Genomic DNA, 11602 nt, shown 5'->3' with positions numbered 1-11602 from the left:
ACAACGAATAATATGTTTGTCTCAATAAAGCAGTCTCCAACTTTATGTTAAGAAGATTTGCGGTCAAGACAATTTAGGAATGTTGCGATTCTCCAGTCAGTCCAGCAATCCTTTTTTGCTCGTCATATCGTGCTGATATACTCTTCTCATTGCTTTGCTGTGAACCCTAATTGGTGTTATTAATCAGCAATCATGTTAACACTCTCCGTAATCTGTGTGGCAAGCTTTTGTTCCATACACACCTCACAGCCATTGATGGAAATCCAATGAGACATAGGTTTACCTGCCATGAAAGTACCTCAGTAGCAGTCATCAACACATAGTGGGGAGTGAGGGGGGAAGTACACTTGATATTAATTAACATCAGACCTCATGTAGCACTTCGTTTCTGTAAACAAACATCGTAATATGCTGTAATTAATTAGATATGCCAAGCTTCCTTTCTCTTCCTCTTGTTGGCCGTTCTTCAGTTTCATTTTGGTCAGATTGGAAGGTTGTGTAGGAAAAACTGCGGTCGTCACAAAGGAGAGCTCCTTTTCAGTTTTCAATTGGGGTATAGATATTACATGAGATTATTTGAAAAATACTAGCACAACACAAACATTTTGGAAAATTGGAAATAAACACAAATTTTCCATTCATTTTAATTGAATATATTAGAAAACGTTATGCAGTTAGATGGATACAAACATATACATTAAAGTTCAGTTAATTTACAGTAAATGATTAATAATTAATAATTTCAGTGGACCATGATTTCAATGTTCAAATGAATGTCAATTTTTTACTTAAATAAAAAAAACTTTAAAAGAGCATTATTAGGGTTCGTATTTAAATGTTCTTATTAATTGTTATCCTTTTGAGTTTCGAAGCGGGGTGATCACTTTCAGTAATTTGTATATCACAGGTTTCAAACTTTTTATGCAAAACTTGTTCTGTGAGTTTATTTTTTACTGAAACCTTAAATAGGGGCCCCCCACTCTCTGTTTTACCTAAATTTCCATTTCATATCTCCAACACTCACGCGCCCAGCTCTGCACGGGAGACGCTCATGGCCGATGATTTCCGGATCGATTTGCCATCCTCACAAACGAAGGGAACAAAAGGCTGAGCAATCAGTCCAAGGCTGGCTGCTTTTGGCCCAGAGAGAGGAGAGATACTCTGTGAGCGGAGGGCAAGCATGGCCGATCTGAATCATGAAGAATAATGTTTAGCCTGGCAGATGATTAGGGATGTTAATTTTTTGGGAGGAGGGTGGAGAGGGAGGGGGGGGTGCAAAGGGGGCTGGCACTTGGTGATGTCACTTTGGCTATCCGAACAATCTGGCATGGCCGTTCCTGGCGAAACGCTGCTCAATTTGCTGGGGCTCCTGCTCCATTTGCCTGTTAATGAGCACTGTTGTTGGAGGTACCCATGTGTACCATGTCACGAGGCTAGCAGGCAGCACCTTCACCTGACGCTCTGACCACAGAGGAAAATGGCAGCCGCCGTGACAGATGTTTTCACAGTACTGGGGAGAGAGCCATGGGAGACCTGTACAGTCAAGAGGGTTCGGATGTATATCGCCGGGAACAACTGCTACAACATGTGTCTACCTCAGAGTGAATCCAGTATGCACCAAATACAGGCAGTGGGATTTTTTTTTAAAACAACATCAAAATGACAAGAGTGGGTGCCTCCGCGCGCCCAGATTAATTTGGCATTTTGGCAGTCACAATCTTGGATCTTAACAACCAGAATTCACAGGAGAGAACAGAGGGGAGTACAACAAATCACTAAATAAGACATTTTCAAGCAACTAAAATGTTACCATTGGCTTCCATTAAACTATGAACACACCATGAAAGGTTCCCTGCCCCAAAACATTCCCTGCTTTATGGTATATTTTATTCTTAATAGGGCCATCATTTACTAAATCAAAATAATTCTGTACTGAAACGGATTTAAAATTGGCAATTGAGACCCTGAACTCATGTTTATAATGTTTAATGAAGTATTAAATCAGGAGTTCAACGTAAGCAATCTGATTTATTTTAACAATCAGATGAGTTGCCCCCTCATGGCCATTAGGAAGAATGCAAAGCAGAGGCACTTCCATATTGCCTTGAATTTTTAGAGCCGTCTGGCTGCCGTCACAGTCAACAAGCCTCTGATGAAATTATTTTACAGAGTCAAATAGGTAAAAAGAGGTATTTTCATGTATCCATAAACTCCTTAGAAAACAAGTAACAGTAAAAAGAGTAAAAGAAAAAACTGATTATGTTTAAGAGAAAAATGTGTCATCTTGTGATCTCTCTGACATGCGTCCCCTTGGACAATCTTGGCCCCCAGTCATTGGTTTCCACTTATTCCCATATAGTCTGACAAGCAATTGGTAAACCATCGAAAGCCTTTTCTTGATTTGCGTGAATCATCACTGTGAAGGTAAAAAAATAAATTCAGATTATAGATACAACGCCTTTTCTAAAATATAACACGATTATGCATCAAAGTACCTAATGATAGATAACAGTGATCAAACTGTTGCCACAAATAAACCTATGATATCATATATTAACATAACAGTATACCTGGGTCCATTTTGCATAGCGAGTATTTTTCAACCTTTTCTATACAGCTTTGTGCAGATAGAGTCAGTACGTTTACAGATATTTACACATTTGATAACTTCTTTCACCATGAATAAATTACGTAATTTGTTATTTGTGAGTTAAAGCTGAAGGCTAGCAGACTCAACCGAGGTGACAAGGAGGCGAAAGTTGAAGTTTTCTTTGTCGATGCCACTAGACAGATTCATACACTGGCTTAGTACAGTATTATACATTTCATCATTAAACAGATCCATAAAATAGACCCTATTTTAATGCAGAATGCGCTGATATGAGATAAGTATAAATACTGTTAAATTCAGCGAGGTTTCATGCCTGGTTAAGCATGTACATCTTTTGGCGGCCCACTAACTGATAGTACTTTGCTGCAATATTTCAGAGCACATCAACATTCCGGTGAAATTAACTCTGATGTGTGAGCAGACCAGCACTCCAAACTGTCTGGTGATTATATCGAGATAGATTGAGCGAGTCGTGCACAAAACTCCCCACAATCTACAAGCTGTCCCAGACAATTTAAATATGCCCGTGCAGGAATAAAAGAAAGGGGGAATCATTCCTTAATGTTCTTGCTGCTGGGAAGTAGGTAATGGTTGTGACGTGCCGAGAGTGTTTTTTGAGGCAGTTGTTTTTTCTTCTGTCTGATTAGTAAATCCAGGGATGATACAGATGTAAATATGCTGGTTAGAAGCCCCCCTCCTCCTGCTCTACAACACCTCCCTCTTCCTTTCCATCTGGCAGACAATAGTTTAAAATTCTTAATCCATGAGCAACCATTGAACATTAGTGAATTGCAAATTACAGATGTTTTACTGTCTCTGCCTCTTCTTTTTTTCTGTTTTGATCCGTGCATCCCACTGTCACTCAGTGTCGCGTACGCATCCCTCGCTCCCCTGCATCCATTAGACACCCTGTGCCATCACGGCACCATATGACACTGTCATCATTTGGTAATTAAACCTTTGCTCGTTTAAATATGAAAAGCTGGCACGGGTGAGATCATAAACAATGTTGCTCAAACCAGATTTTCCAGACTAAATGAGAATCCGAGCAACGTTTTTGCACATTATCTTCACTTGAAAAACAAATGAAAAACAAACATTGGAAGAAAAAAAAGTTGCTCTCCTTCCAACCATATCAGACTGTAACACATTCTTAATAATATAAGCATAGTACAAAACTATGCACTATAGATGAACTATGGCTTTTTTGTCTAATGTGAAAACAATGTTTTTTCATGCTCATTGTCACAGATTACAGTCGTCATCTTTCAGTCCGGAAGTAAACAATGGAAACACAAATAGCTGACAACTTCCAACACCAGAATGTGCATGATAACATCATACGGGCAGAGGGGTCTTTAAATTCTACATTGAAATGATGGGCTCATGACATTACACCCGTGATGCACTCTTCGTTCCCCTAAACACAGTTATCTGCTTGAACATGTCGGTCCTCCGGACAATAAAATCTTGCTTGAGGACAAGCGTCAACATCTCCCAGATTCCCATCTAAATTCACACAGGCCTCCATCACTAGAGATTTAGCCAAATGGCTGCAGAGAGGAGGGATGCCCGAACCATTACAAGCCAAACTGGCTTTTTTATTGCCACTAAACAATCTTCCTTGGAGCCGTCCTTTAGAATATTCCTCTGAGCTCGGAGCCGGTGAGAAAGTGCGTGGGAGGAGGCCATTCAGTCACATTATGGCTTTCCATAGATCAAGGTCACAATTTTCATGATCATTACACCAGTGAAGGTGACAGGAAGCATTTACAGAAGTGATCAGGAGCTTATGTGGGAGTTGCTCATCCGCAGATTTTTGTGGAGAGGAGTATATGTGTACACACCTGCGCACACACACACACACACACACAAACTAATCAGGAAATGTGCAGCTGACATTCCTCATATTATCATTAAAATGAAGACATCCAGCAAAGACAAAGAGGCAGAAATTATTAGAAATCAACTTGTGCGTGGAACAAAAACAACAAGACGTTTTGTGGGTTGAAAGCCTGCCACCAGGAGGTGACTGCTACATTATGCATTCACATGCCATAGGCTAACACATGTCAGCGGCCCGCTGGACAGAAGCTCTGTTTCCCATATTGCTGACATGTGATTGGAAGCTGTTGGCTGTCTGGTTGGGACAGAGGCAGCTGGCGGGACACCGCCGAGCCGCCTCGGGGCTGCACACCCACCCACACCCACCCACACCCACACACACACAGACACACACAAGCTGAAGGATGCAGACATGGGATCAGCTTCTCCCACAGTGCTGAACTCAGGGCCTTGAGGACTGGTGTGCACTGCCTTCATCCACTGGGGGAGAGGTGGTTGAAAAATTGGAAAAAGGATATGTCTTTCTGGGTGAACTTTTGTGGAAAAAGTTTAACACAAATCTCTCACAATACATCTGACTTTAGCTTCCGATGCCCTAAAAATATTTTACTGTAACGCCTCTTCAGCATGGTGTTCCAACCAGAGGGAAACACATTTCATTTAATTAGTCATGTGGAAAGTTTGATGGGGGAACTAAAGGGATTTGGCCCTTGTTCCCATTAAAATGAATGCAACACAAAGAATACTTCTGAAAATGACAGGATACAGTGCTATTTTTAATCCAGCACTGCAGGGCATATTTAACAATTACAATCGAATCTGCATAATGAATGAGAAGTGTGGAATGTAGGTCTTTGGCGCTTTACTCCCCAAGTTGGTTTGTCATCACATGGGAGGTGGAAAGACAATGTGTGTGAGATAGTCTGGATATTCAGGGGTATTTTTTGTTGGCTAAAGGGACAAAGAGAAATAAGATCCTGGAAATAGCTTCATAAGATATAACTGCTCTTAATCGTGATTATAATAACGATGTTAATAATAATAATATGTATTGTGACTTTTTTGTAAATTTGTCCTTTCTTTCATGTTTAAATGCAAATGAGATGTTAATTATTCTTAATGATTTGCTGTACCTGAGGCATGGAAAAGCTCAGAAACTCAACTGTTTGACTGCTTTCGTGCTCAGGGTATGAAAAGTAATTTAACAAAGTGTTTTCTAATCAAAGTAATGTAACCTGATCTCACTTGCATTTGGATCTTTAATACAATCCCAAATCAATGGAACCACTCAGTATGTGCGTGCGTTTTCGAGTGCGCGCGCGCGTGTGTGTGTGTGTGTGTGTGTTTGTGTGTGTGTGTGTGTGTGTGTTGACGACCTAACGACGGGACAGATCATCAGCTGTACAGCCAACCTGTCAACTTGCAGATATCAGAAGAATGGAATTGTTTGAAGGGCCAGCAGCTCAAAGTGGATCCTGTGTGTTTTATCTTCTGAAATACGACCTGACTGCTGTAAACTTCCGCATTGACGTTTACGTCCATTCTTAATTTTTGATGATTCCCCATCAAAGACAGTAAACGGTTAAATTGGCTGCATTAAACCGACATGTTTATTTATACGCGTACTTCTAAAATGGCTTTAAATGTCAGATAGCAGCAAATCGTGAGTCAAACCACCCGGAAAAAAACCCGAAGAACTTTTGTTTTATTTGAACCATAAACAATTGCACCTCGGTTTTTAAAGTATGTTATTCAAAACTAAATCGACCTTCTCACCAACGCATTGTTGAGCTAAGGCAATGGGACAGAACTACATTCATAAAAATACATAAATGTATTGTTAATGTGTGAGAATAATGAACTCGATCATGAACTTTATGGAAGTTGAGAATGTTTTGGGTGACTCTAAGGACTTAAAGTCAATAAAGGGACGTTGTTTGCATAATGCATGTAAATACATTCATTTAGCGAAAATGTGTGTGTTTGAAAAATCATTGGATGAATCGCAGTCTTAAGTATTGACGACAAAATAAAGCTTGATTAGAATAAGGCTCAAAATAGTCCAAATAAAATCAGAATGTGTGTGTTCTGTAAATGTAGGGACATTATAACTAGAAAGTACAAAATAGTGATTTTATCGTTATGCAATAATGAATAGGACTAGTTGTTAGTATTTAAATCAATATGCCACATTCTGCAGTTGTAATAAGTTTATAACTCTCTAATATTAATTTACAATCTGTTTGTACTGCACTGAAATGGACGCTGATAAAACTGACGAAAAACCATCGAACATATATTAAGAAATGGCGCATTTTCTTAATGCTGTAGCATGATACAAAGATAATACACATATAAATTAAAAAAAATCTAATGATAAGAAACATAGATCACGTTCCAATTTTCAATTTAAACGACGGGATCAATGGAAAACAGTTGTAACGATCCAATTAATTATGGGCAAAATTAAAACCAAGTGTAAAATCAATCTTTGACAGTGTCGAGGATGGAATCAAATTGATGCTCCATCTGTTCACGCCAGCAAAGATTTGTAGCCCGGGAGTATTTGTAGCTGCTTGCTGGACACAGTGAGGAAATGAAATATAAAGTAACATTGTCAAGAGAACTGTTTGTTAGTGTTACACCAATAAATGTATGGAGGCTGCAGCAGAACTTCGGACTCATCCTGTTCGTTAAACAATCACAATGATAATGTAGATATTATTAATATTAGAAGCAATAAATGATGTAATGAATATGTTTAACACATTTAGTCATATAAAGGGCCGGAAAAGATTTATTTATTTCAGCATGCTAAAAATAATTTTTCTTTTACATATTTTCCAATATACCGAAAAAAGTCAAAAATTAGCCTTGATATCGCCACAAATCACCTGGCAAGGCCCCTCCCTTTAATCGAAAAGGATTAATATTCAACTTACAACCAGTTGTGTCAGCTCCCCTCTGCGGGGAAGCTCAGATCGATTGGTGACGTAGAAATAACGCGAGACAACCAGCAGGGTCTAAACGGGAGGAGTAAGAAATAATAATAATAATAATAATAATAATAAAACCTTCAACCTAGACACCTATAGCCTCCCCCACCTCTCGAAATAAAAGTCATTTACCAGCATCACCACCCAGATGCCCCCATCACCTTCCCCACATTTGCCTGATTCTGCTGTTCGGCGGGTGGAGCTGGACCCTCGGTGCTGCTTCTTCCCTCTGCTCCTTCTCTTCCTCTTCCTCCTCCTCCGTCTCCTCCTCTTCCTCCTCCTCCTCCTCCTCCTCCTCCATGCCACCTCTCCGCTCTCCTCTCTGCGCAAGCCATTAGGAAGCGGAGCAAAAGATAAATGGCTCTCTGTCAATACATTACACCTCTCCTAATGGGTGCAGCCGGGCTCTAAAAACATTTTCCAAACTCTTGACATGCAGTTGATTCGTCTTAAATACTGCAGTTGTGTGTCGAAGTGGAAATGAGTCAGTTAACGTATTCAAATTCTTTCAAATTGAACTTTTATAAATAGTAAATGTGGGCTTTTTGTCTGGCACCATTGGTCAGATGAATAAAAGCGGACTTCTCTATGTTTCATTTTTAAAGGCACAACTGTATTGCTGCGTTGTTTAAACGGCGTTTAGGGGTCTCTGACCCCGTGTTAGCAGCTGAATGGCGCGCGGCCCCCTTCCCTAAAAAGGCCTATCCGACCACTGACTGCAACACAACACACCGCACGTGCTGCTCAGCCCAAATAAAAACCTTCAAAGTGTATGTTGGCTTGGATATGTGGTCAAAAAACACAATTTCAGCATTTTGTTTTCCAGCCCCCTCAAATTGTGGGGAGCACCGAAGACAAATCTGTGGGAGGGGGTGATAGTGTTGGCGGGGGTCTTGCATGGGGATGGGGGGGTGAAGGGGGGGGGGGGGAACAGAATGTAGCTTTAAGGGAAATGTGCAGCCGGGTGTGAAATTACAGCCTATAGTGCTACATATTGTACCAGAAGCTCACTCCAAAAACAGTAACAAAAAGAGAAATCATCCCCTAACCTGACCAGGAGGCAGAGATGTGGCCGTCTGCCTCGGAGAGATGCCCCCCCCCCTCCCCCTCACCCCGCCATCATAATTCCCGACCCCTCCACCACGAAAAGAAATTGTCAAATATGTGGCAAGAGTGCGTGCTAATAGCAAGGAAATTTAGACAGTGACCCGAAATTCTGAATTTCATTTTTTTCAATTTTCTTAAATTACTATTACTGTACTAGCAGGTATTTCAATGGCATTTTGATTTGATTAAATATTAATATTAAATATGATATTTATCCATACGTTTTTTTCTGCTTGTATTGTATTGTTAATAGTGCTCCATAATTTGTTTCTATTTAAATTTATTCTGCAATTTATCCTTTATCTGAAGATTTACTTGGTGAATTAAAAAAAACTTTCTTTCATTTAAGAATCATAAATGCATGTGTAAATCTAAATTAAATAGGATATTATAAGATCCAAATTGAAGCATCTTGACTTTTACTTTTCCATATGTTTCGTTTGAATCCCCAGTCAGATGTCTTTATAGCCGACTGCAGGTCTTATCTGTTGTTGAAACACCTTGCATGGGTCTATGGCTCATGGATTATGATTGCAGAACAATATTTCGTCTTCTGAGTTTGATCACAAGCACTCAGGTGCAGCCCAAGTTTTACTTCAAGTACTACGTCAGCAGCGCCTTTAAATTTGAGAAACTATACAGCGCCATCTACAGAAGCTACAGAGCACTGCTGCGTGCAGATCAGTTTCACCTCCAACCTCGAACCACCATCACTGCCTCCAGCTTGCACTGCAATCATCACACCATCAACCAAATGCATCAATGTGTCAATACATCTGCATCTAACGTTCGTGAGCCAACTCTTTTAACATTTTACACAAGATTAGACCCATAAACAAGACATTATTTTAGGCCTACTTGTGGTTCCGGAGCGGACATAAAGAGAGATGAGCAGAACAATTCAATTCAAAGATTAATTTAACAAGGAGAAAAAGAAGAAAAAATGATGGAGCTTTATCCGGATTGCGAGGACAGAGATCCCGTGTATTCCCAGAGACATGCTGTATAGTCCGGGAAATAAATGGGGAAAAAAATCTGAAAGAAAAACAAATGAAAACAAACAACCTATTTCATTGATTTAAAACTTCCAGTAAGCGAAGATATAATTCACTGCGGTTGTGATGTCTAATAAACTGTTATTTCTAACTCCGAATCCATTCCTTATTTATCGCCCTCCCCTTCCTAACGGAGTGTCAGACCTCGGAGACCTCCTCATTTGGACCCCTGATTTTGTTTTTCCTTTTTTTTTTATTTCTATAGCGAATCACAAAGTGTTCGCATCTATTGCCTTTGTCTGACAAGTCATCCATATAAGCAAAAAAAGGGGGGTGGGGGGTCTGCAGAGAGGAGGAAAGAGGGGCGAGGAGGGGAGGGTTGCAGCTTTTAGAACCACAGACACAGAGAGGAGCCTCATTCTCAGCCCAAAGATTCAGCCTAACGCATCCAACGCTGAAGGAGAAACCCGACGCGCGCGTGTGTGTGTGTGTGCGTGTGTGTATGTGCGTGCGCGCACGTTCCCTCCGCCGGTTTGACGCGTGAAAATCAAGGCCACCGGGATTGAGGAGATACCGCGTTGCCCCTTTCACGCTGGACCTTCACCAAACGTTTCACTTTCAAGAAGCTGCTCGCCGTGAGACTTACACCTCTGCTCGCCCAAGGCTCCCCGAAGAAGAAGAAGAAGAAGAAGAAGAAGACACAATACCGGCAAAGTAACCACAGGTCGTGTTACTGAAGCAATCCCTCGGTCATGCTGCGCACCTGCCAGACCTCCGCGCCCGGACCGGACTGTTGAAAAGAAAAGACAGGGCAACTTTTTTTTGGGGGGGGGAGGAAGTTGCCACCGGATCGGTCATCGAAGCGAGGGTGGAGGGGGCAAACTAAGTCCCTCCATCGAGTAGAAACACCTATTTTTCTTCACATTTTCATCCTCGATCGGAAGGCGAAACGGCGACTTCGGTTGATTATCTCTCTTTCCTTTGCTATCCGATGGATATTCACTGCAAAGCAGACCCCTTCACGGCGATGCACCGTAAGTAGCACAACCCGGGTTCCTCTGCAGCTGTGACACGGTTATGCGGATAGAAAAAAAGGAAGAAGAATTTGTCATTTCTGAATGTTACAAAGGCCTGCTGCAGAAAGCAAAGGTACTTTAATGTGCCGACCGCATTTTGGAGCCTAAACGCAGTGTATTGAACAGAGAAAAAAAATGGGACCAGGATAATAGTCAATTAAATAATCGCATGTGAGCAAGTTTCACCAAATAGTCTGCGTAACACAATTTAAAAAAAAAAGGACAATGCACTTGTGTGCAGAAAGCAGCGGTGTGTGGACATTAACGTTGTCATAGTAAACAAAGAGCATGCGTTGGTAGGCACTGTGTAATTTACACGTGTATCACTCTCCAGCTTCCCCGCGCAGTGTGTACGTGCGTGTGTGTGGGGGGGCGTGTGCGCGCGCGTGTCTCTGTGTATTTAGGCCTGATAAGTCAGTTACACATATATTATTCAAATTATTCGAAATAATTCAAATACCCGCCAAGGTCTGTGAGTGCAACACAAGTCCACATACAGTACCTGTAATTCATTGAATGTATGTGAATAATTGACGACTTCTTCGTCTACTAAATAATATGTAATATGAGTAATCAAAGCTCGTTCAATTATTTAAAATCACCATGCTGGGAAAATTGGGGAGCTTGTAACGTAATAGCTACAGCGGTGGAGCTACTCAGAACATCTTAGGTCAGTTGGAAACTTTCAAGTACTGGGAAATCCAAAAAAAATAATATAAAATACATATACAATTAAAATACATATACGTTCTGACACGTATTTGTGGCTACATGCAGGTTGGATTTATTGTAAATAATATAATAACAGTACCAATGATGAAAAAACATGTGATGGATTATTATAAAGACAGTATTATAATTAATGGTATTTTACAATTTTAGATCAGTAATTTTCAACTGAAAATAATTTTCAAATTCAAACCAACTAGCATAGACAAAAACGTACGGATAAATAGGTTAAAATGTTAGCTG

The sequence above is a fragment of the Pungitius pungitius genome, chromosome 21 (genome assembly GCF_949316345.1).
Source record: "Pungitius pungitius chromosome 21, fPunPun2.1, whole genome shotgun sequence".
NCBI lineage: Eukaryota > Metazoa > Chordata > Actinopteri > Perciformes > Gasterosteidae > Pungitius > Pungitius pungitius.
This window is presented reverse-complemented; position numbering follows the sequence as displayed.